This window comes from Sinocyclocheilus anshuiensis, unplaced genomic scaffold (assembly GCF_001515605.1).
Source record: "Sinocyclocheilus anshuiensis isolate Anshui unplaced genomic scaffold, SAMN03320099.WGS_v1.1 scaffold2257, whole genome shotgun sequence".
In the NCBI taxonomy this organism is placed as follows: Eukaryota; Metazoa; Chordata; class Actinopteri; order Cypriniformes; family Cyprinidae; genus Sinocyclocheilus; species Sinocyclocheilus anshuiensis.
The window spans coordinates 102381-127520 of record NW_015551137.1 but is presented as its reverse complement, the minus strand read 5'-3'; the positions used below and the strand labels follow the sequence as shown (position 1 = coordinate 127520).

Genomic DNA, 25140 nt, shown 5'->3' with positions numbered 1-25140 from the left:
ATCTCCTCCATGATAAAACTCATGGAATCGGATGGCGATTTATTCACAGTGGAGGAGCAACTTCTCTGATCCTACGAACCTGGGAACACGCTGCTCACGTGGCCAGTCGTCGTCGTCTTGATGTTTAATGGCGGATGGCATACAACTTTTAGGTGCATTACCGCCACCTACTGATTAGGAGTGTGGATCAGGACCATACTCTTCTCTAAATTCTATTATATAATCCCGTGTCCTTTAAATAACGCATTAAAAATTGAAAGTTTTTATCCCCTGATTTATTCCCCAAAATGTTCATCAAATTAAGTTTTTCTTTATTTTCCTTGAGGACATCAATCAGTATCTTTCTTTCCTTTCCGTATCTTGGACACACGTGGCCAGTCACATGATTGTGTGCTGTAAATAAAATGATTTTTTTTTTACAAATTTATTCTTATTGTGTAAAATGTATTTAAAAATAGTTATTTGACAAGGTTGGCAAGACGTAATTACGACGTCAGGTGCGTTCAAGTCAGTTTAGTCGGCACAAGATGGCGGGGTACCTTCTTTTAATAAATTACAAGAAAATACAACAGGGTCTGTTAACTCTGCTTATAGAAAATGAAGAGCAAAGAATTCGCATCAGGTGTGTTTTGCGTTTTTAATATTTTTAAAAGTAATTTATGAAGCCACTTTAATCTGTATCGCATAAAAACTTGTTATTAATTGTTATATTACAATCCTGCCATACTCAAAAAGCTTATTTTTTGTAAATAAAAAACCTGACAATGTCACTGCTTAATACCTATAAGTATTGTGATTTGTTTCACCCAAAAATGAAAATTCTGTCATTAATTATTCACCCTCATGTTGTTCCAAACCTGTAACACCTTCGTTCATCTTCGGAACACAAATTAAGATATTTTTGATGGAATCTGAGACCTCTTTGACCCTCCTTAGACAGCAATGCAACTGCAATGTTCCCAGGTCCAGAAACGTAGCAAGGACATCGGTGAAATAGTCCATGTGACATCAGTGGTTCAACCATAATTTTATGAAGCTACGAGAATACTTTTAGTGCGCAAAGAAAACAATAATAACATAACTTATTCAACAATTCTTCTCCCCGAGTTACCGTCTTCCGTCATTTTGGAGAGTGCCCCTGAACGTAATCAATGTAATCAGCGTTGTTTGTTTAGTAGAAAGTGTGCGCATGCTGAACGCAAACAACGCTGATTACGTTCTGGAGTACTCTCCAAAATGGCAAAAATATCTTAATTTGTGTTCTGAAGATGAACTAAGGTCTTACAGGTTTGGAACGACATGAGGGTGAGTAATTAATAACAGAATTTTCATTTTTGGGTGAACTAACTCATTAAGTTCTAGTCTGTCCTTAGTTCTAGTCTGTTCCCTTGTCTGGTATTGTGTATGTCTACTGTCTATGTGTGTCACTGCCTACCTATTTGTGGATTTACCTTTATGTGGATTATTAAAGACTATTTGCCTTCATCATCTTCTTTGTGCGTGATTGCTCTACACCGTAGCATGACACTTACATGTATTTGGCCCAAGTGTTAAAATGGGCGTGAAAACCACAAGTATGTGTAGAACTTTATTACAGAGTGGGACACACTTATGTTGTAAAAATGCAAGTGTTTATTTAGATTTGCATTTACTTCTAAATGTCTGTTCAGTAGTCTTTGTTGGTGTGTAAGAGTGTAAATAAATTATTTTGGTATGTAACCGGTGGCTTTTAGAGCTTTTAGAATTTATTTAGGGTGCTTTCACACATGTAGATCGATTGCTTTGTTCCGAAACAGGGATTAAAATTATTACAATGTTGCTTTTTATTCTTCGTGCGGTTTGCTTTCATATGGCAATGTTTCTAAACGGACCAAATTTGTTAATACAAGTCACGCGCGAGTAAACTGTTCTCTCATTGGTCAAAGTTCCACGGTTTATTTTCTGGGATTCCACTAGCTGTCACCCGTCAGGATGGAACGACAACAGCTTTGCGGGCTTAGTTGTTGTTTTTTTTTTTTGTAGATGTCATTATATTAATTTATCACTTTGAGCAGGAGTCCAGGATTCATCGGGAAAACCTTTTTAAAATGCACATACTAGGAAGAAGAGTAATAAGACGGCATTATAAAATGAAAAAGTGCGGTTTGATTTTGAATGGCGAAGATGTGCTCACCCACAGACATTCACAGGTTCATTTTGAAGTATTAGTAAAACAACAAAGCTGGTGCTTTTCACGGAACTTACGTAATTACCATTATACATTGTGATATAGCCTGGTTCGTTAGCTCGGATTGCTTTCTCACTACAACCGAACCACTCCAGAGTTCGTTTTCAATCGAGCCGAGACCGCCTCGTTCAGGCGATCTCGGACCGATTGTTTTGGCGCGGATCCGAGCGCAATTGCAGTGTTCACATATGCCCAAACGAACCGTGCTAAGGGGGGAAACGCGCCAGGTTCCGAAACAACAGGCCAGGTGTGAAAGCACCCTTAGACTTTGACAGGCTTACTCCCTCTGCTGCCTTAAAGGTTGTTTTTATGCATGTCATGTCATGTTTTTTTGCATTTACATAATTCTGACCAGCAGGCATCACCAGCGTGAGGAGTTTAGATCACTTTGAAATAGTGAACCATTTTGTCAGTCAACTGGTTCAATTGATTCGGAAAGGTTTGATTCTCCATCACTACAGCATCATAGTCCAACAATAGTACAACAATGTTCGATATCAGTTCTTTCTGTGAACTGATGTGGTGTATCACAGAATGAGGTAGAAATTGTATTTTATACTATTCTATACAGTAATAAATGCTATGTTGATTAGCATTGCATTATAAATATACATTATCCTTGTGAAAAATACTTGAGATGGCTTGAAGAATTCAGATAAACCACATAATGTGTTAATTCTCTTCATGTTTAATCGGTCAAAACATTTCTTTCTGCAATTTATTCAGCTACAGCAAAAGCCAGATGCCTTTATCTATCTAAGGGATTTACTGGAAAGTCATTTGTTTTAGTACTGTTATGAGTCTGCTTGTGGACATTCTGTGCGAGGGTGCCTTCCGATGTTGAATATAAATAAAGCATAAATTACGATGGCACCAGTGTGACCTCAACAAAATATAGTCACATGCAGGAACAAAGGAAGCAAAATGTAACCATTCTGCAGCTCCATTTTGTGACCATTTTTCATGTCAGCGTGACAACATTTTGTTGTGTGACCACATACGAGTACAATTTAATAGTGAGAGTAAGATTCAGAAGGGGTTTACAACTAATATTCTCAAAATAATCAAAGATCAACGAATCTTCTTTTGCAAGCCTTCTTGGCACACTTTTGAGAAAGGCAGTCTTGCAATTTTTCCGGCAAGCTGGATTTAAATGCACCCTTCAGGTTTTCATATTATGTACTGCATGATGCTGTGAAAAGAGGACTACTATGAGAAACCATGCTGAATAAGCATACTGAATGAGCTTATTGAGTTAACATGGTTCCCACTCTTTTTCAGATATAATTTTTTTTAGCTGAAACTGTGGTCCTTGGTGATTTATAAAATGCAAGTCAGTGACTGTCCGTGGCTGCTGAAAATGTAATCATGTGAACTGGGCACTTTAATTAGTTGATGGTTTATGTGAAAAGGTGAGCTGATGAAGACAAGTTTATTCACTTTATATGTTTTTGACATGTAAAACATCCATGTTTCACAACATTATTAGAAGCTTTAACAATGTAATTGTGTATATGTTATTTCATGGTGTGATTGCGTAAACGAATTAGTGAATTGAACTAGTTTATGGAAATGAACTGTCAGAAAGAACCAGTTCCCGTAAAATAAATGAATTCCCCCATTTGCCTGAGGCTCTGGACTACAGGTAATAATGTTAATGCTAGGATTCTTGCACAGACTGATTGTTTCACTTCATAAGACCTCAAGATATCATCAGGAGCCATGGATTGGAAATTAATTTTGTGTTCCTTGACATGCTTTTTTTGTATCTGTTGATTTCATCTTATGTGTTGACTATTTGGTTTTATCTGAAAAACGGAAGCATGCTGAATGAACTCCAATGTGAATCTCTGGTTTAAACGGATCTGATAAGTAATAAATATGTGGTATGTGATATGTGGTATGATATGTGGCCCGCCAATGTTAACTTTATTATTAGAAAAACACATTATTTACTCTATTTGCATCTGTAACACATCCGTTACTCATTTTTCTTGTGTGTTAATGTTCATATTTATGACTGTTAAAGGGGTACTTTATGAAATGATAACAATTTCACAAAAGTGATTGTGATGTCACTTTTTTAACTTTAGTTAGTGTGTAATGTTGATGTTTGAGCATAAACAATATCTGCAAAGTTATCATGGTAGTTACCTTGCTGTCTATGGAGGGTCAGAGAGCTCTCGGATTTCATCAAAAATATCTTAATTTGTGTTCTGAAGATGAACGAAGGTCTTATGGGTTTGAAACGACATGAGGGTGAGTAATTAATGACAGAATTTTTGGGTGAACTATCCCTTTAACACTGAAGAAATTTTTTAGAATTTATGTTGGTGGTGAGTGACTGTAGATAGTGGTGTCATGTTTATGATTGTTATTACTCATTTTAACTACATATATGTATACAACTATGTAAACTACATTATTTCTATAATTATTATAATCAACAAATTTAAAGTAGTAGATTTCTTGTTTTGAATAATTTTTTAATTGTATGCTTTATGGCACTGTAGTTCATTCCTTCATGAACAGTTCATTCAGTAGTTCCTTAGCTAGTATTACCTTGTTTAGCAAGATTGCACATTAAAGGGACACTATTTTCAAGAGTTGACCACAGAATCAATACTCACGTGAATGTGCAGAAAGTTTGAACTAAATCACAAATACACATTAACAAGTCTAAACGAACACACATGAATACACAATCATGCATACATACGTACATATATACATGCATACTTTGGGAAAGTGAATAAATGACAGAAACAGAAACCAAGGGAATGATGCTATGGAAAAAGATTCAGTTAACCAACTGAACACAACCATCAGCACCTTTGTTACTTGGAACAGCTTATACTAAACCTCTGTTTAGTTTGGTTAAATGAACCATACTTGCATAAGCCTTAGCTGTTGAACAAGGCATCTGGATGCAGTCTCTAGTAAATTCTTAATGGTTTTGACAGTTCATTGGTCGTGTAGTTGTGATCAGGTTGTTCCAGGTTAAGTGAAGAATGATGAACTTCAGTTCATTATGACTCGGTTGTTGTTGCGAGAGTCCTCTCTCCCAGGTGGAAAGATTACAACATAAGTTGTCTCCACTTCTCTCTCACTATTTTTGCATAATCAGAATGGGCCAGCAGTTTTGTGTCTCTTTATTCTCAGATTAATATAACAAGCATACAATGTGAGGATCATTTTGACATGAAACATGATACCAATAAGTTTACATTATCTAATAATTCTAACATAAGGCGTGCATAAACTGTATACAAGACAATATACAAAAGCAGTAATAATACACACAATGGGCCTCATTTACGAAATGAACGCACGAGTAATAATACACACAATGGGCCTCATTTACGAAATGAACGTACGACAGAAAATTGGGCGTACGGTCGTTTCAACGCAAAACTTGGAATTTATCAATATGGACGTGAGCGGTGGCTACGATCAAATCTCACGTCTGGTCTCAGCTCGTGTATGCAAGTTTTTGAGTTACCTGAACTTGCGCGCAGCATAGTAAATTCGGTGGAGAATTGTAGAATGACAGCATTTTGTTCATTTTTATTTTCCTGACCGTCAAACGAAGCTCATTAGTCGATCGTTAACCAGTAAGATTAGAATGTTTTTTTGTTGTTGTTCTTTATATGTGCGAATAGCAGCATAAACATAACCATGAGGATTCAATCGTCGCATCATGCACCTGATGCGAAAGGAGAAAAACAGAAATTAAGTCTATAAAAGGAATAAAACAAATAGGATCACACAAAATATATTACAGGCTATAATATAATTAACAGATAAACAAAAGGAAAAAAAAACTGCAACAAGTATAGGCTACGCTCGTTTTTGTGACACTCTTAATGCATTTTATTTTATTTCTTTTCTTTATATCTTTATTTGATTTAATCCATCTGTTACGGGGCTGACGAGACATGAGACTTGCGGATCCATTTGCAAAGCTTTAATAGGAGACAGAGACGTGGTCATAAAACAGGCATAGGTCAGACAATGGCAAACAGGTATATTGAGGGCAAGACAGAAGAATAATCCAAAACGGGCGTGGTCGATAAGCGGCTAACAATATCCAGAGGGCTTGACATGAGGGGTAATCCAATAACACGAGCTAGAGTCCAGGCGAGGTGCAAACACAGTCCGAAACAGCAGGCAAAGGGTTAACTTAAGATAAACAGGCAAAAATCAGGTACCAGGAAATCAGAAAACACAGCGAGATTAGACTAAGACTGGAACTAGAAACTAACACAGGGAAACGGCTCCGTAAAGTAGCTATCACACGATAAGCGCTAAACAATACTCGGCAGTTTGAAAGGGATCAGAGTGAGTGTTATATAGTGAATGTGTGATTGGTTACAGCTCTGTGCAATCAGTGCTGTGTGCAATCAGTGCAATGGATGATGGGATATGTAGTCCGGGATGACATGAAACAGTTTGTGTAGTGCGAGAGTCATTGTAATGGACGGGTGACCTCTGGTGGTGAGTGAATTAAAGTTCATAGACCGGATTCGTGACACCATCTGATCGCAAAGGCGCCTCACGCACACACAAACAACATTAGTTCTGCCGTTGCCTGACATTTCAGCCATTCATCAAACTAAAATGCAGTCAACCAAACATAAATGTTACAGTTTATTTTAAAAGGTCTGCTGTAAAATCAGCGTGCAGCGCCCAAACAAAAATTTTTGCGCATGTGAAGGATTTTACACGGATATTACAACATGACTGAAGTATAAAGCCATGTTTAGGCTACATAATGAATAACAGTTATGCAAACAAATGTTACAAATATGGCAAAAATGGAAACATTTGGATTCTTGTGGTATGAGGCAGGCTCGTGAGCCCAATGCCGTTTCAGTTTTGCTTGACATTTGTATGCTGTTTATAATGAATGCCACTATAGCCTAATTTGTGTTTTATTTTATAGTTTAAAATATAATTTTATAACTACTTATTTTTCATTCTTGTTCTGTTCTGAATACCGTTACATTTAAAATATATGTTGTAGAGTGAGGGGAACTAAATTGGCTGTTTATATTTACCAGCATTTTAATATACATATAGATTAATGTAGCCTAATTGTTTGCAATTACAAGGTTAACGGGTGTTTTTGGAGTAGGATTAATTTCTCTTTCACGAGATTACTTCCTCTTTTTGGCCGGGTTTCGTTTCTCCGCATCGTAAACTCTAGGGGCGAGGCTTCTAAACCAGGGTGTTTTTAGGGCCGTGATATTCAAATGACGATTGTTTTCTGCTGCCACATTTATCAACGTGCGATCATTCGTACGATGAGATTGGCGGCATACGAATGTTTCATGAATCACACGTGAACTCTGTCGTAAGTTGATTTGTGCGCACGGATCTGCGTTCGTTTCTACGTTAGATTGATAAATGAGGCCCAATGCCCTGGGAATATGCATGGTCCTTCATAGAAAGGTTTGTCTATGAATTAATGGAAAGAAGTTATTTTTATGGGCATTATGTTTCACTACTGAATGAAGTGAGAGGGACACTCTCTGTTTTACCTTGGGATGTAAAACAGTCTTATCGTGATTCATCTTTGTTGCCATGGTAACCAGAGGCGTGGGCTGCATTTCCCAAAAACATCGTAATTTTTAGGTAGATCGTAGAACCATTGCCACCAATGGTCTCTACTATCATCTTAGCTTTCAATGCTTTTGATAACGCAGCCCTGTTCTGCATCTGGGTTTCAGTTGCGGCTTAGGGGGTTCTTCACAGACACCTTGAAAAATAGTTTTGTTGTTGGGTGAGGGGTTTGTTGGATTATTCATTGAATATAATTAATAATTGTGTGTCTTATTGGTCTAGTCGCTACAGCCCATAGCAAAAAATCTGCCTTCAGAAACACACAAGCCACAGCCCATCTCACCACCCGCTTTCTCTGTTTGTCCAACACAAACACTATAAGATTAGACTGAAAGACTAAAGCCTGCTAGAGCCATATGACTTGAAGTCAAAAGTAAATCTGAGATTATTGTGGATTAGATTATATTCTGAGATTATTGTGACACTGTGGTGAAAATTACCTTAAAAACAAGACATTTTTAATTATATGATTAGATCTGATTATCACATACAGGCTGGATGTTGTTACTGGATGATTTAGGCTGCATTCCAACAGTCCTCAATGTATCAGACTATCCAGATTTTACTTTAGTCATTGAGTAGTTATTTGTGCCCTAATTTAAATACTAATACAGTACAGTGCAAAGCCATCATTATGTTTGTAGAACTGCTGTTTTCAGTTTTGTAGTGCTAGTGTAGTTAAAGACTAATCTTTTTCTTGTCCAGCAGAAGTGAGTCAGTGACAGAAGATGACGTCTGAACAGAATCTGGATTCACTGGATGAGAGTCAAAACAGAAATGCATTTTACAGATGTGGTTCCTGTTACAGACAACTGAAGTTCAGAACATCTAGTTGAGACACTTTTTTTAGTGCTACAGAACAATATCTTAATATTTATCTGTAACTTCTGTTTATATTTTAACATTCTTTATTAATCTCTTTCTTCATAGATCAACATGAATGCTCAGAGACAGAAGAGAAACAGAGAAAAAAACAAGGTGACGTAACTTTAACGTAACAGTAAGACTTGGAGCTGGGGTCATGAATCCATGTCTGGACGTTTATTATCGAACATGAAGAAAAGCAAAGACACATAACCCAAAAACAAAACAAAAAAAGGCCCAACTGAAACTGTTAAACTAAACTAGTGGTTCCCAAACTTTTTCCATAGACAGCAACACTGATTATAATATGTTCTGTTTGCTTACCTGGCACTGGCAGTCCTTTCACAAACTTGCCCGTGCTACGTGTAGAACCATGCATTTTCAGAGGTTTCTTCTGCATAGCAATCTGCTAAATGTATATTATCCCTTAGCACTGTTGCGGACCCCAGTTTGTGAAACATTGAACTAAACCAAATATCTGGTTGAAATTTACATTTTTTCTGTATTTGGCGTGTACTAGACAATCATTTTAGGATTTTTTTATTGAAGTTTTATTGTTTAGATCAAAGATGGTGGCTAGTTTTGTGGATTCCAGTTAATGGGTTCATTGAACACCTCACCAACAGTATCAGAAAGAATAAAAAAATGTGTTAATGCTTGTATTACTATACTTAAAAGTGTGCATGGATACTGAACCTTAATAAAGGAATGAATGTCACCATTATATATGATGTTGTAATGCAAGTAAGTCTGTCTAATAATCATAAATCAGTCTCTCTCATTCAGTACACTCTGCTTCAGTCCAGAGAAATGACCAGACTGGAGTCAACGTGATTATAAATGCTGAAACGGGTGCAAGTGTAAATGCTCCTTCATTGGCTGGAAACCCCTTTAATGAAACAGCGTACATTTGTGTTCCAGGAAATGGTACATTTACATTACTATGATAACACACACTACTAATACTAACATCTTAGTAAAGACTGGTAATGTTATAACCTCATAGTAATTTTAATAGGACTTACATGATTTAGCACCATTTTAATGCTATGTAATAATATCTCACTTAATATTTATCTGTTCCTTCTACGGATCTCATTCTTTACGCATATTTCTTTCTCCTCGCAGATAAACAGAAATCCTCAGAGACGGCAGAGGAACAGAGAGAAAAACAAGGTAAATCAACAACAGATATAACAGTGTTTTACAGGCACAATTCTAATAATATATAGTAATGCCTAAGCTACAACTACACCACTCCAGTTTCTCATGATAAGGAGATCCTAATGAAGAAAAGCACCCAATATGATAGAATTAACCCTGTATATAAGAGCATGGTGGTAGTTAAGGGTTTTCCTGACATTATCAGAGACACGGGATCTTCCAGCTAACTTCTTGGTCTTACTTTTAAAGGGGTCATATGATGCGATTTCAAGTTTTCCTTTCTCTTTGGAGTGTTACAAGCTGATTGTGAATAGATAAGATCCCTGAAGTTGCAAAGACTAAAGTCTCAAAACCAAACAATAATGTACAGTATTTGAAAAATAATATTTTTTTTGAACATTAAGGCATGTCAACATATTCTGTTACACCAAACACACAAAATACTGATCTTTAAAAAAGCATCATATGACCCCTTTAAGAGAAAGTCCATCTTTTTTTAATCTCTCATAACGTTTGTGGTACGTGTCTGTCTTTTTTTATCTGCATTTTCAGTGCCTCTTAACTTTTGAAAATATACAAGAAAATTTATTTTAAAGTCATTACTCAATAATTGCATATTAAGCGCTTACAAAGGGAGGTAGTACTTATATACTGTATGTGACCAATGCTGGCAAAATGAGTCACAATGAGCAAATTTAAAAAAATGAGTTATTTTAATTTTAATTTTCATATTCTCCATTAAAAGACTTTCAAAATGATGTATGAGTTGTTGGAATCCGACAAATAAATAAACAAAAGAAAGAAACAAATAGTCCATTACTTTTTTAATTTTACATCTAAACAAAAGCATTCATGTAAGAAGAACAAATAATAAAATGTAAAAATCCCTTCAGTGTGTTCATTACAAATAAATTGATTATTAAAACTACAAAAGCAATTCAATCAAGAGCAGCGATATTTTCTTTTACACCTGTTTCACACCGCAAGCGTGAGCTTCGTGTCAACTTTACGTCAGTGTAACTACAGCATCACTGCAGCTGCAGACTCGTGAGAGTATTCACACTGGAAGCATTTGTACAGCGTCACAGCAGCAGCTCCAAAGCTGAATATTTCGTTACAAAGACAACTACAGATTTGTTTTTAGAAGTTGTTCAGTTATAAACTTTAACCCTCTATGGGGCATCATCATTTATAAATGACGCTAAGAAAATTCCATTTAAAAAACACTAATAATATTCAGCTAATAAAATTAAATATTAGTAATGTCACATGACATCTCCTTTAGCCAATAAAATTACAAGATATTATGACAGACAATGTTACAATACTGTTTGCAAAACACTAAGACATTGTTACAATACTTCTTTTGGAACTCTAAAACATTGTTACAGGACTGTTTTTGGAACATCAAGACGCTGTTACACTGCTGTTTTTTGTTTTTGTTTTTTTGTAAAAAGGACATTGTTACAATACTGTTTAAAATTCTAAAACATTGCTACAAGTACTGTTTTTTGGAACATGAAGACACTGTTACACTACTGTTTAAAAAAAAAAAAACATTGTTACACTACTGTTTTTGAAACAAAAATATATTGTTACAATACTGTTTAAAATTCTAAAACTGTTTTTGAAACAAAAATATATTATTACAATACTGTTTAAAATTCTAAAACATTGTTAGACTACTGTTTTTGAAACACTAAGACATTTTTACATTATTTTCCAGAGAGTGAAACTGCATTTGAATCTGTCTCGAGTTCCAGGCAATTTTACATACGAGTTCTAACACAAATCTAGTAGCATATAAAGAAATTTAATGTAAATAAAGTTTTTGAAATGTTTCTGAAACACTAAGACACTGATTGACTTCTTTCTAGACAGGGAAAATGCATTTGAATGAGTGAAGTTTCAGACAATTTTCCAAAAAATTATTTACCCTAATGGGACAAAGATCATGTCTTTTCAGTCATACTTCGATATATTGTTATAAATGTTTTTTTTTACATTACACAATACTTTAACCCAAACTGATTAATTAAACACAAGTTTAAATTGGTAAATCTTCTATACATATTTTTGATTCTTCAATTTCTTTTCTGACATACTCCAATTCTTGTGAAAACACGCTAGACATGCTTATTCTGTGCATTTTTAGCACTTTTTGTGTGAAATCATTTTTATTTTGTCCATCAAAAGTGTGCGGTCACTTTAATTGAGCGTGAGGAGTGCTGCAAAAATAGACTCGGCGCCGAAACCATCGCTTCAGCGCTGCTCACACGATGCTCCTGCTTGACGCTCGCATGCTGCTCCTGCTCCCGATGTGAATGCACTCATTTGTTAACATGAACGTCGGAAAAAAAAATATGCGCTGCTTATGCACCGCTCATGCTTGTGGTGTGAAACGGGCCTTATTGTTAGACTAACATTAATGAGACAGGCGGCCTATATATTATATTTTCTTTGTCTTTGGAGTGTTACAAGCTGTTTGTGCATATATAAGATCTGTAAAGTTGCAAAGACTAAAGTCTCACACCCAAAGAGATATTCTTTATAAAAGTTAAGACTCATCCACGCCTTCCTAAAACGCCTCATTTAAACACGCCCCCACATATCTACATCACTGTGTGGGAAGATTTGCATAACACCGCCCAAATGTTTACATAAAGAAAGGCGGCGTAACGTCTCGGTTACGTACGTAACCCTCATCGTAACGCCGCAATTTTTGACAAGCCGCAGCGTGTCACAAAAGCTACGCTAAGGTCGTAACCTTCCCAAAGCCCCAACGCAAATTCCCTGACCTTGGTACCGAAGGGGACCAACGGTGAGTACATCGCTGCTGGAGAAGGCCAAGCTGCTGTTCCGTCCACAAAAAAAGTTTTTGGAAGTGATTTCAACCTTCAGTGAAATATTGCTTCAAATCTTTCCTATTTGTTCTTTCAACCTGGCAGAACAATGGGGAAGCGAGCCTTAAGGAAAAAGGTTGCTACGGAGACCACATCCTACCCGTAGGGAGGTGACATGTGGAGATACTGATATGGACTGACCCAGGGGGCAGTACTACATATGGAATGGGTCTCTGAGGCAGGTCCTACCTTAGAGTAGGGATGGAACAACTGCCAGAAGAGACTGACAGAGCGTGTCTGTCAAGGGAAGACACGGGTTTACAGAGAGAAAAACCTTACCGTGGAACAATACACATATGGGATTACCCGTAGGGAATCAAGCCATATGGACACCTAGCCCAGTACAGGGCCTGGCCTCAGACTGCTTGCCAAGTCTGACTGCCGAGGGTGCTGGAGGATGCTCAACCACGGTTCGCCAACCGGAGAACTCTACTGGGAGAAGAAATGCACTCGCATCTCCGTGTGAGGGGGAATGGCGCAGCAAGCGTGACACCGGGCCAGATCTTCCCGCCAATTTCCTGTTACCCAACACACGGGAAGAAACCGGCTCTACACGAAGGTTGTAAAACCTCGCGAAGGTGTTAGGTGTCGCCCAGCCCGCAGCTCGACAGATGTCTGCCAGAGAGGCGCCGTGCGCCAACGCGCAGGAAAAGGCAACACTCCGAGTGGAGTGGGCTCTCACCCCCAGGGGGCACGGCTCGCCTTGGGATTGGTACGCCAAGGCGATGGCATCCACTATCCAGTGGGCCAACCTCTGCTTGGAGACAGCCTTCCCTTTCTGCTGACCTCCAAAGCAGACAAGGAGCTGCTCAGAGTTTCTGAAACTCTGGGTGCGGTCCATGTATATGCGTAACGCTCTTATGGGGAACAGCAACGCCAAGGCTGGATCTGCCTCCTCCGGGGGCAGCGCTTGCAGGTTCACCACCTGATCTCAGAAGGGAGTGGTGGGAACCTTGGGCACGTATCCAGGCCGGGGTCTCAGGACAACGTGAGAGTAGGCCGGCCCGAACACAAGGCACTCTTCACTTACCAAAAATGCTTGGAGGTCCCCGACCCTCTTGATGGAAGTGAGCGCGATCAGGAGCGCTGTCTTAAGAGACAGGAACTTTAGCTCAACTGAATCAAGCGGCTCAAAGGGACCCCTCTGAAGTCCAGCCAGGACAACAGAGAGATCCCAGGAGGGTATCATGGGTGTCCTAGAAGGATTCAACCTTCTGGCACCCCTCAGGGACCGGCCGTCCACTGCATCGTGATGTGCTGCGATAGCAGCAACATACACTTTCAAGGTGGAGGGTGACAGCCTACGCTCCAACCTTTCTTGCAGGAAAGAAAGCACGACTCTGACCGAGCATCTCCGGGGGTCTTCTCGGTTAGAAGAACACCAATTCGTGAACAGACTCCACTTCAAAGCATAGAGGGAGCTCTAGCCTGAGTGATAAGTGATCTGCCACCAGTGGTGGTAGACACTAAGTCTGCCGCGTCCCGTCCAGAAGCCACACGTGGAGGTTCCAGAGGTCTGGACACGGGTGCCATATGGTGCCCAGCCCCTGAGAAAGGAGGTCCTTCTTCAGGGGGATGCGCCGGGAGGGGCTGTCACGAGGAGCATGAGTTCCGAAAACCAGGTCCGGGTGGGCCAGTAAGGCGCAACCAACAGGACCTGTTCCTTGTCCTCCCTGACCTTGCACAGTGTCTGTGCGAGCAGGCTCACTGGGGGAAACGCATACTTGCATAGAGCCCGAGGCCAGCTGTGTGCCGGTGCATTCGTGCCGAGGGGGGCCTCGGTCAGGGAATAGTACAACTGGCAGTGGGAGGACTCATGGGAAGCAAACAGGTCCACCTGAGCTTCCCTGAATCGATTCCAGATCAGCTGGACCGTCTCGGGATGGAGTCGCCATTCTCCGGGGAAAGTGAGCTGTCGTGAGAGCGCGTCAGCTGCACGATTGAGCTCCCCTGAATGTGGACGGCACGCGGCGACTTGAGCTGCATCTGACTTCAGAGGAGGAGATGGCGGGCGAGTTGAGACATACGACGTGATCGTAGACCGCCCTGTCAGTTGATGTACGAAACAGCCGCAGTGTTGTCTGAGCGGACCAACACGTGCTTGTCCAGCAGCAGATGCACTGCCAGCAGCTCCAAGCAGTTGATGTGTCAATGCCGAAGCTGCCTGCCCGTTGCACGTAGCGCCCCAGCCCGTGTTGGAGGCATCTGTCGTGACAACGACATGCCGGGACACTTGTTCTAAGGGCACCACGTTCGTTGGTGAGACGTGCCGTCATACTCACCAAGTCTTAACTCCATATCGAGATACGAGATTCTCTGCATAGGGGAGAGCTTGCTCTTCTCTCGGTTGACCTGAAGCCCCAACTGACTGAGGTGCCGAAGCACGAAGTCCCTGTGATCGCACAACTCCTCTCGCAACCAGGCCATAATGAGCCAGTCGTCGAGATAGTTGAGGATCCTGATGCCTACTTGCCATAGTGGGGCAAGGGTGCCCTCCGCGACCTTCGTGAAGACACGAGGGGACAGGGAGAGCCCGAAGGGGAAGACCTTGTACTGCCATGCCCGAAGATTTTAAAATGCAGGCTAAGTGTCACTAATTAAACAAGTATATATTCAGCTAATTGTCAGCCTCTTATATGTAAGCTTCTCGTAAATAATTAGTCAATATGCATTAGGGCTGCCCTCGACTAAAGATTTTTCTGGTCGACTAGTAGTCGTTCATTTTAAGCATTAGTCGACTATTAGTCGCACTTTTATTAATAAACCATATAAATCATAATAATGAGCCTTTAATTGCCTACATAGCCTATAAGCGCTCAAGTGCACACAAAAAAAGGCTTGCCACAGCTCACCGGCAAATATAATAATTATGAATGTGTTAGGTAAAAACAGCAAGTACACTGCATTAACGTTTTAATAATTTATTGTTACACTAGTGCTTTCTGTTTTCGGTCTAAGAGATGAAGTCGGCGACACTGACTCGTCGTCTCCACAGTATGCGCCTGTATGCATGTTTCATACGGATTACATAATCTGAGAATATTTGTTTTCTATTTGAATTTTTTTAATTTAAAAGTTTCACTCTCTAGATATATTTTTCATGTCTGTAATAAGGCAAGCACACATGGAGTTTCGTGATCGCACCGGCGCCTCCATCTGTCATGCAGTAGCCCAAGCGCGCGCGCGCTACTGTTCAGCTTCCACACTCCGCACAAACACATGAACAGTGCACTTTTTTCTAGGCTAACATTAGATTGAGCTGCCATGTAAAGTTGCTACTACATAAATTTTTCAGATGATAAGCCATATTTGAGGTCGATGAATGTTAGGAGAGCATATGGATGTCCTGCCCGACTATATTACCACATAGACCAGCCGTTAACGATTTGTCCGTCACGGACTGCGTGATTTCGCCACTTCATGTGGAATTTTATTTTTTCTGCGACTAATAAAATTTTGGTAATATGCATATAAACAGCCTTTTAATTAGCAGAGTAGAATAATCATGGCTGATAGTAAGACATGCAAACATAAAAGAAAACCAAACTGGACGCGAGAACAGGGCCCCTCCGGAGGTCTGTGCACGCCACTGCTGAACACATACAAATAAAGATACTTTTAGACGTTAAATTACTATTTGGAACATTGGGACAGTGTTGCCAGATTGGATGGACGATTTCCAGCCCAAAAGTTCACCAAAACCCGCCCACTCCAACAAAAAAACACCCAAAACTTGAACTGTCAAAACAGTGTGGTAATGTATTGCCATGCATATCAAGGTTGATTAATGACAATTTTTTAACTTCTTGAAACAAAATAATGATGAAATAATACAAATTGACAAATTTCCCAGGAAAATGGATCAAATCGGCAAATTAAAGAGATTTACCAAATACGACTAAAATATAGAGGCAGACACTATGTCAAAACGGCAATCAAGAAATTAACCGATACTCGAAAAAGCACATACATCATTTTCAGTGTCAACAGTCAAAATAAGCCAATTTAAATGCAAAAGGTGCCCAATATAAGTAATCGGAATAAGCAACGTAATTAGCAGGTATTTCACACTCGTTCATGCACACTGTGATGGCAGTCACGATATAACAATAATGCACTTACCTTTGTGTTGCACTTTAGCTTCAGACAGAACTAGAAGTCTTTTGTGAAGTACATATTGTAGAACACAATTCAGAATTCTGCACAGTCAAATCAAGTCCAGCAGCTTTCGAGGATATCAGTCTGGACAGTTTAAAAGATGTCCTGATCGTGTAGTCCCATATTCAGTTTCGATTTTCATTGAAATCAGAGTACAGTTGAATAATTTAGAGTTACAATATTAGAGCCTTCCTGTCATCCCGCTCCACAGGTGTAATACATATTTTGAGAGTTGAGTCACACTCCCTTACCATGTAATTGTATTTCAGGCCACGCTGACATTGTGATCACTTGAATATAACATTACATTACAGCTATACATTTAAAATCCGTTCCCTTATCGCTCTAAAAGCATGTCAATCTTGAATCATCACATCTGTATGCTGATCCCTCGCGATTAGCTAAAATTGCGACGGACGACATCAACATCAGCACCAGCCGACTCTGCAGTGCGCGTGTGTGTTTAGTAACATCATGAGGACTGATTGGATGCAGTACATGCACACTTGGGTTTGTTTGTTAACTAATTAGCCTATACAATTTAGATGTTTAAAAAAAACGACAAACTGACCCTAAACCAGCACAAAATTTTGTCTACCCGCCCAAGCCCATTTTTACCCGCATAATCAAATTCAAAACTGCCCAATCTGGCAACACTGCATTGGGATTACTAGACGATGACTTAATGAACTCATTTTTGTGAAGACCTGAAATTCGACCAAAATCAACATTTTTCACTTTTTTTTTTGTCTGTAGCTCAAAATTATCCCATGCGCATTGTGACTCATTTTGCCAGCACGGGTTACTTATTAGCAACGAATGGCCATTTTCTGTTCTAAAGTGTCACAAAAACAGCACAACACTTTCTACTCTACACCTTCTCATTAAACACAGATGATCTATTAGCTTGTCCCCTCAGTAGAAATTGCGGTCAAGGGGCAGCTAGTTCAGACAGAAAGGGCACTTTAGTGTTATTAAAGGGGCAGGGGCTCGATTCTTAAGTTCTCAGCTCTTCACATCACGCCTCGTCCGATACTGATACGAAAGTGACATTCCCTGTATCTTACGTAGTTGTGGGATATAATTCCACCAATTTAAAAGATACGGTAAAGAATGGTACGGTTACAGAAGATATATGGACACAAATTTTTATAAGATAAAAGTTATTTTTAAACCATTTAATGTGGTAGAAATTAGGAAAATGAATATTTATGGCTTTTATAAATAACAAATGAAATATTACCAAAAGAAAAGTAAAATAATATATTTTGATTACACAGTGATACATGATGGAAAAAATACAGTAATTCAGACAACAAGAAATCATGATTTGCAGCTATTTAAGACACTTTTTTTTACAGAAAATATTATTATTGTCATTGTCACAATTCTCTGTAATGAAGGACCCAAATGTAGTTAGATGCTCAAACAAAAACTTTTATTAAAAGAAAAGGGTAAACTAGTGAAGAGCTGCCAAGCTCTGGATCAACACCGAGGAAAATAGAGAGGATGGTCCAATTCCTGACAATAATCAGTAACGGGAGAGCAGTCCAGAAAATCTAAAGGTGCGAGTGAAGCATAAAAGTAACAAAACACACTGGCAAAGAAAAGGGTGAAAACAAGGCATAAATAAGAAGAGAATAGATGAGAAAGTAACAAACAGCTGCAAATGCATGCCCAAGTGTGCAAAAAAAGCTTTTGCCAATTAAACTGCGGAATTTATTTGTGCCCCAATGCATGCTGGGAGCCATGGATATGTATTGTATATGCATTACAGCATGAAGCTTTTTATTGATTGCCACTATTGTTGAGATTCATATGCTGATTGTTGATGTGTCTGTGCTTAAATGATGCAGTTGATTAAAATGTTCTATGCACAACATATTTTGAAAATATTAGAATAACATAACTGCTTTGTGTAATGATGCTGGATCGTTTCAAAGGGACGGTGATGCAAATTTGAAATGTATTAATTACACAACACACTTAAAATCAGTGAATCGGGTCACTTCATAATAATTACAGTATGTCACCTTCAAAGTCAAGGGAGAAGTATCCCAACTAAAAACCATAAGGTGAATTCAAAATATTTTTTCAACAAAACATCAATATTATTTATTTTTATTTATTTATTTAGTCATTTAGCAGACGCTTTTATCCAAAGCGACTTACAAATGAGGACAACAGAAGCAATCAATTGTAGTATTAAAACAACTAAAAACAGATCCAAAACTAAAAGCTAAAACTTTATAAATAGTACTTATACACATTTTAAAAAGAAAGAAATTAAATAAAAATGACAAATGCATACAACAAAATTTAAAAACGTAACATTTAAATGAGAAACAAAAATAAAGCTAAAAACAATTCAAAATATTAAAGAACAAAAGGTATAAGAGTATAATAATGATTCTAACATAACACTAAGCCAAACACCAAAAAAAAAAAACTACATATACTGTATGTGTATGTACAACCACACACACACATATATATATATATATATATATTATTTCATTTCCATTTAGTTTGTTGAAGTATAAAAATAACTCACATTAAATAAAACTTAATAAAAGACCTATACAGACATAATAAATTCAGACATAATGTAGCCTTCACCCGACAGCTGCCGCGACCGCTGTCGCGGTAAACTAAGCTTTTTTTTATACCCGTCTAACAAAATACTACATTAATTCAGCTGGACACACTTTCCTTATTTTTCATATCCTATGATCCATATTTCCTATATATCCACAACAAATGGCCAAGCAAGCTCAGACACTGACAAGATACGCAATACAGAACGAGACCAAACACGATATCAGCAGGTCTCCACATAGTAAACAAAACAAGCGTTTCCTAGCAACGACAACTGCACTAAACACTAATGAGACAAGTAAATACACTTACTCTATTTATACTTATATACTTACTATATAGTATACTTAATATTACTCATCATATAATGAATCACTTAATCATCTTGTTGCCTTCAACACTGGTTCACTGTTATTTTTCACACGTGAGGGGGACAGAAATGTAAAAAGAAAAAAAAACTTTTTTCCCCCTGACTTTTTTGTGTAATTGACAGGCTTTATTTTTTCTTATCTCTTTTCATTTGAATTTAAAGAAATCAAATAAACTGCTGGACAATAACCAATAAGTTGTAGCCTATTCTACACTGTAAAAAAAATCCGTAAAATTGTTTTACAGTCTTTTACCGTTAAATTCACGGTCATTTTTTACAGTGTATTACATTTTTGCCCCTATATTTTCCTAATGACAATTTTATGATTGGTTTCTATACTACTACACCCATGTGCGGGGGAGGAATTTATGTTTTATTAAAAGTGTGGGGGACATGTCCCCCACGTCCCCCGCATATTATACACCTATGATTTCACACCAAGGATTTTGCTGCATTTTAAAAATGTACAAAAAAAAAAAATCAAGTGCTGTAAGACAAAATACTTATAAGTAATAAAGATCTGTTGCTTCTATTAAAGTAGTGTTGCTTCTCAAGTGTTAATGAAAAATCAGAAAACAGAAAAGCAAAGAAAAGTATAAAATAGCTTTTCTCTTAAAATAGTCCAATAACATGTGAAGGCAGCATTGTTCTCTTCCTTACTGTAAGCTACTTGGTACATGTTGGTTTGGCTTTGAATACCAATGCAGGACAGTTCTGCTTTTAGCAGTATGAATAAAATCTGTTTGACTGCACGATTAACTTTTTCATTATTGTCAATTATTAATATTATTATATGCTATTTCCTCAATATTTATACTGTTTTTTAAATGACTATTATTACAGAAAATTTGAGGCTGCAATTCTTGAAAACTCACAAAATCAACATGAAGAAGAAAGCAAAATATATTTTTGAGTGCAAGAAAGAAAATGAAGTACATCTCGAGGCTGTTTACACCGAACTGTTCATCACAGAGGGAGATATGAAAGATGTCAATCGCGAACATGAGATTCAACAGATTGATGATGTTCTAAAGACCCAGAAATCACAGGACAGACCAATCAACTGCAATGACATCTTTACATTATTAAGGGAAAACAATGAGGAAAAGATTGTGCTGACCAAGGGGATTGCTGGCATTGGAAAAACAGTGTCTGTGCACAAGTTCATCCTGGACTGGGCAGAAGAAGAAGCCAATCGGGAAATAGAATGTGTGTTCCTGCTTCCATTCCGAGATATAAACTTAATGACAAATGAAGATCTCAGTCTCCATGAATTTCTGGTGAAATTTTATCCAGAACTGAAGGACCTGGAGAAATCAAAGCTATATAAGGAATGTAAGCTTGCGTTTATATTTGATGGACTTGATGAGAGTCACCTGCCTCTAAATTTTAACAGTACGTCTCTGAACACTGTTGAGGAACGAGCATCTGTAGATGTGCTGTTTACAAGTCTGGTCAAGGGGACATTGCTTCAATCAGCTCTCATCTGGGTGACCTCACGACCAGCAGCGGCCAATCTGATCCTTCCTCAGTATGTGGGTTTGTTCACAGAGGTGCGAGGATTCACTGACGAACAGAAGGAGCAGTACTTCATAAAGAGAATCACAGATGAGAGTCTGGCCTCCAAAATCATCTCACACATTAAGACGTCTTGTAGTCTCTACATAATGTGCCACATTCCTGTGTTCTGCTGGATCAGTACTTCAGAATATTCTCAAAAACATTACAGAGAACATCAGCACAACACTTACTGAAATGTACATTCACTTCCTGCTGATACAGATGAAAATAAAGAGCCAGAAGTACGATGAGCAAGAAGAAAGGCAACGTACAAAGCTCTTATATTCAAATAGAGAAATTATTTTAAAATTAGCCAAATTAGCATTTGAACAGCTGATGAGGGAAAACATTGTATTCTATGAGGAAGATCTGGAAGAATGTTATATTAAGGTGAATGTAGCCACTGAGTTTACAGGAATGATTGCTGAGATCTTTAAGGAGGAAGATGGACTTCATGAGACAAAGGTGTTCTGCTTTGTGCATCTGAGTGTTCAAGAGTTCCTCGCTGCAGTGCATGTGTTCATCTGTTACCTGAACAAGAACATGCAAGAGCTTCAGTTTTTCTTTGATGAGCCAAAACAAAATGTCACATTGCAGGAGCTACTGCAGAAGGCTGTTGATAAAGCTATGAAGAGTCAGAGAGGACATCTGGACCTGTTCCTGCGGTTTCTGATGGGCATTTCACTGGAATCTAGTCAAAACCTGCTCAAAGGCTTTTTCACACACACTGAAGCCTCAACAGAAAGCATCACACAAACAGCTGAATACATTAAACTAGTACTAAATGAATACAATATCTCAGATGAAACTTCAGTCAATCTGTTTTACTGTTTACTTGAGCTCAAGGCTCATTCATTATATGAGGAAATCCAGAGTTACCTGAGTTCAGATAAACATCAAGGAAGAAAACTTTCATCTTCAATGTGTACAGTGCTGACCTCAGTACTGCTCATGTCAGAGAAGGTGCTGGATGAGTTCAACCCAAAAAATTTCTCATCATCACAAGCAGACTACAAAAGACTCATTCCAGCTATGAGATGCTGCAGAAAAGCACTGTAAGTAATTTCGCTGACTGCTGTTGAATTAAATGTTTTGTTCTGCATCACTAAACAATTAAATGACAAAATATTAAGTGAAATATTTTTCTGTTATTGCAGAAATGCTGAACTTCAAAAAATTATCTGGCTAAACATTTTGTTTTGGTAGATTTGACAGCTGTGGTTTTGATGAAACATGCTGTGGAACTGTGTCTTCTGCTCTACAAGCATCAAACTCCCACCTGACAGAGCTGGACCTGAGTAGCAATCACCTGCAGGATTCAGGAGTGAAGCTGCTTGGACTGGAGAGATTACACTGTCGACTAAACATACTGAGGTTTGACATTCACATTCACTGAATCACTAGGTTTAAAAATGTGGATGAATATAGGTTTCATAAATTAACCCTTTAGGCGCCAGGGTTTTTATGGAAAAATTCTGGATTTTGACATCAAGATTTCAAAAGCTTGTGGCTTGAAAGGGCTTAAAGATAGAGATCTAATGTAAATTAGAAAAATGTTGGGCATGACCGAAAGTTTATGTGGGGTGTAAATATACTCATATAATTTGCATATTATGACGTCATCAGGGGGCGGCCCTCTTGAATGTCATAATATCCATGAAATAATAGATATTGAATTGATGTTTGAACTTATTTGCATGTTTATTATTTTTTTTTGTCTTTCTATCCTCATTCCAAATGATCAGAAAAGAGGAAACCAACAATAAAGACATGCATTTTTGTCCCATGTGTTTACTTTCACCTAAGCCATAAATTAAGCGTTAGCGTTAGTTCTGGCAGGTCACGTGAGGGTCACGTGAGTCAAGCTTGCATCAGCTGATCACATCTACCTATAGGAATACGACACCTATATAATTCCTATATAATTCCTATATAAGCTCTATTCAGTATTATTCAGCAGCTTTTCAGCTTGCTCGGGAGCAAATTACCCTCCTGCATCCCCAGCTCCTCCTTTCGCCACAGTCAGGACTTGGCTTTGTTCTGTTCTGTTAACCCTAGGGGGGTTATTATTGCTGCTCTCCCTGCTCATTCATGACAGGCTGCATGGATGGGCAGGGAGTTTTTTGCCCAGAACAGAACCATACCGCCAAACCAAACTTTATGCTAAGTATCTATCATTTTGACGATAGTGGTCTTGACAGAACTATAGCTACAGATATTTTCCCCTGCCTATATTGTATCAGTGGTGTTTTCTCCAAGAACACAAGGCAGGCAATGCTTACTCAAAAATCTGATGAGAAAACAATCAGAGTTCTCAAGCATCCTGGAAAACCTACAGAAACCTTTATGCCATAATTTCCCAAAAACATGCATAAATGTACGTTTGATATGTCTGTAAAGGGTGAAAAGAGTCAGATGATGGCATAGACTGAAGTGTGACAATAGGGGCATCTACGCGTGGATTATTTCCATGGAAATATAGTTTTTTTCCTTAAGCAGACATAGTAAAAAAATTATGCAATTTAAAATATTTCATAAATCTTACACATTCATTCTTGCAGTATTTAATTTTTTTCTTATTGTAGTGGAAAGGAGCTGATTTGGAACGAAACGCAGATGTTATAACTGGGTCAAAAACATGCATGTTTTGGTGTCCAATTTGATTATTTCCTTTTAAAATAATTTGATGCTTTCATGACATGTATCACTTTATTTGATAAAACCTATTTAGTTTAAAAACAGTTTCAGTACAATTGAGTGAAATGATACTTTTTAATTTTTTTTATTTTTGTATCTCAAACTTCCAAAACGTCAAAGTGGTGCAACCGTCTGTACATTTGAACAAACTTAGATTGCTAGTTTTTTTGTGATAAATTCTAAATAAAATAAAAATAGCTACTTTCAAGTATGGGTAGGTTGGTACACTTTCCATGTCAGGTCGTACAACCAATGTAAAACTAGGAAAATGCTTATATATATAAACACAAGTATGAACTAACATAGGCAAAAGCTAATGCAGGCATCCAAGTAGAAGCCTGTTAAATATAAAATTGGTTGCAAAAGTCAGGTGGTGCAATAGCACTGAATGTCCCTTTATGAAATTAAAAACATTGTTAAAGCTAAATAAATAAGACATTTAAACTAAGATTGTCTTTTAAGTTTCTAAAATATATTTTAAGTAATGTTATGAAACGGATAGTTCCGGTCCTTGATTCTGATTGGTTGAGCCGCGTTCGAAGCTGTTGTAAATTACTCTACAAACATACACGTTTGTTTACGTCTGTGTGTTGCTCGGCAACCACTTTGTTGCAACCCAACCGTTTCTGAGGAACTACATTGTTTCTCCGCTTCGCGTCGTGCCTAACAATGGCCCTTAGCTGTTATAAATTCACCGTAAACCACGGCTTCTTGGGGCTTATTGCTTTATTTTATAACATTTATAATGTATTTGCAAAAGAAGCATATGTTGCAAAATAACAAAAAAAGATTTGATAAGCATCAATAGCATTTTATTTTGTTGTCATTACTTTTATACAGTAGTCAGATTTTTCAGTTTAGGCAATAGTAAGTTAATAGTGAGAATTGGACCAAAACTAAAGTGTGACCATATGTATTTGTGTGTGTGTGTGTGTGTATATATATATATATATATATATATATATATTACATAT

At 38.0% G+C, this 25140-nt stretch overlaps 1 pseudogene; it reads left to right on the top strand.

Annotated features, from left to right (window-relative positions):
- Window positions 1-22865, top strand: part of LOC107663237 (protein NLRC3-like) — a 29728-nt pseudogene extending 6863 nt beyond the window's left edge.
- The last annotated feature ends 2275 nt before the right edge of the window (window positions 22866-25140 follow it).